This window comes from Zingiber officinale, chromosome 10A (assembly GCF_018446385.1).
Source record: "Zingiber officinale cultivar Zhangliang chromosome 10A, Zo_v1.1, whole genome shotgun sequence".
In the NCBI taxonomy this organism is placed as follows: domain Eukaryota; kingdom Viridiplantae; phylum Streptophyta; class Magnoliopsida; order Zingiberales; family Zingiberaceae; genus Zingiber; species Zingiber officinale.
This window is the reverse complement of record NC_056004.1, coordinates 88,737,240-88,739,770: the sequence shown is the minus strand read 5'-3', so window position 1 is coordinate 88,739,770 and position 2,531 is coordinate 88,737,240. Positions and strand designations below refer to the sequence as shown.

The 2,531-nt window shown below is 36.9% G+C and overlaps 1 pseudogene; it reads left to right on the top strand.

Moving 5' to 3' along the window:
- Positions 1–687: 687 nt before the first annotated feature.
- On the top strand, positions 688–2,067 carry LOC122026765 (annotated as a pseudogene).
- Positions 2,068–2,531: the final 464 nt, after the last annotated feature.

The window sequence follows — 2,531 nt, the reverse complement described above, 5'->3', positions numbered from 1 at the left end:
GCATAATAATTTTAATAATGTAGATAGAAGAGCAAAACGAGAAAGTAATTTTAATTTTTTTTATTATTTTTGTAGAATTTGATATTTAAAATATTTTATATTTTTAATATGTTTAGAATTCTTATTTTTTGTCAGTATTTTTTTCCTTAACATATTTAATATTTGAGTCTATATAAGTGTTATGTTTAATATTTTAATGATAATTTTTTTTTCAATAATAATTAGGCTATGCCGTTCTTTTCCCCAAAGTTTTGAATAATTTTGGATGTCTATTTCTCAGTGCTCGTGTATGAATCAATTGTTGACAGTTGCTGTAACTGCTTATAGTTTCTGCACTTAGTACACTTTCAGCACTACTGCACGAAGGGCAGTTAGTTCAGTGCGTCCAAGGAATAAAGAGGAAGAGGGGGGCTAAGTTGAGGATGAAAAACGACTTAGTGCAATGAACATCAGGACATAAGAGATTTGGTTTGTGGTTCACGAGAGCTTTCCGATTGTGTGATTGCCCTTCCGACGACAAGCACCTCCATCTGCAGTGGGCACAGGAACGAATCAATGGATTCGATAGTTATCCACTATATTAATTTGATATCAAAGCCAAGTCATTTTTATGGAGTCATGCTTTCAAAAAGATAGTAACGAGTCAACTACACTTTTGATCATGATATGGAGCAACAATTTTAAGAAATGAACGTTTATGAAGAGAATGCTTTTAATGAAGAGGAAAAAAATTTTATTTACAATGAAGATGTGGATGATAAGACCGAAATATTCGATGATGCAATTTATGATTATGATGAGATGGATGAAGCTCTCAATGAAGTTGTTCAAACTACTAGATCGTCTAGTACATTGTTGAGGCTGTTAAAGCAATTCTTGCTCATGACTCTATAACCGTAGAATGTGCTGCTATAAGGCCTGAGCAGAAAAACTATAGTGATGTTCAACTCATTGATTCTACTTTAAACATCTCAGACTTATTGCTTGGTGCAGGCGCCATAAATGCAAAAGAAGAGTGCGCAAAATCAATTGGATTTGTTAATGGTCCAAGGTATCTTAATGGTGTCCGGGTAGTGATTGTGGCTAAACCTTCTGCTGAATTTGTTGCAGCAGTCTTTGGTACATGGCTTAGTGGAGGAGTTGCAGTTCCTCTTGCACTCAGCTATCCAGAATCAGAGCTTCTGCATGTCATGAATGATTCAGACATATCAATGATATTGAGCACTCAAGACCATCAAGGAATCATGGAGAATATGGCTGTTAAATGCTCTGCTAGACTTTCTCTACTTCCAACACTTGCCAGTATGCATGCCATCAAGAGATATTTTGAAAAAATATTCAGGGGAAACGACTGCTAATTTGGTTGCTGACGCGATCAGGAAAATTGAGGATTCAAACTTGCTGAAAGGAGATGATCCTGCTCTGATTCTTTATACAAGTGGTACAACTGGTAAATCTAAAGGTGTTGTCCACATTCACAACAGCATAATTTCTCTAGTCCAAATTCTGACTGAAGCTTGGGAGTATACATGTTATGACCACTTTCTGCATTGTCTACCATTACACCATGTGCATGATCTCTTCAATGCTTTAATTATTTGCACCTCTTTATGCAGGATCAGTGGTTGAGTTCATGCCAAAATTTAGTGTTCGAGGCCAAAGTGTGTGGCAAAGATGGTGTGATTCATACCCTAAAGATAGAAACACAGTAGAAGATGCAATTACTGTCTTTACAGGGGTTCCAATTATGTATACCAGGCTAATGTAAGGACATAAAACTATGGGTCCTAATCAACAAGAGGCAGTTCCTTCTGCAGCTAAACAACTGCGTCTAATGATGTGTGATTCTTAGGTTCTTCCATATCCTGTATGAAACAATTGGAAGATATTACATGTCATCATCTACTAGAACGTGACAGAATGACTAAGTTTGTTATCACATTATTCAATCCTTTGTATGGATATTCTAGAAAGGATCTAGATATGTATTTTTCTCTTTCGCATGGATCTTCTGGAGAGGATATAGATAAATTTTTCGCTCTGCTTTTCGTGTGTTTAGTGCACTAGATCCCCACCAAAAGGCATAAGGCACCTCCAACCCGACAATTCGACCAGTTAACCTCCAAAAATTAGTTAACTCTTCCTCATTCTTCTATGGGTGATTATCCGACCGTTTGTAGTTAAGTTCACCTAAACCCAACTTTGACCTTTTTCTCGAGTATACTTTCTTCCCGGTTTCTCGTCCCTCGAATATTATGCACGTCCTTCTCGTTCACTGGTGTACTCTTCTGCAACATCTCGTCCCTCGGATGCACCGAGCTCGTCGACTTACTTCCTGTTCTATCTTTCTCACTAGTCGCGTCTTCTGCTTAATTTTTTATATTCCTAAACTTCTGCACACTTAGACATAAGACATCAAACACAACAGGACCTAATTTCACTTGGTTGACCATATCAAAACCAATTCGGAGTGCTTACAATCTCCCATTTTTCGATATGTATCAACCCAAGTTAAGTTAGGATAACAAATA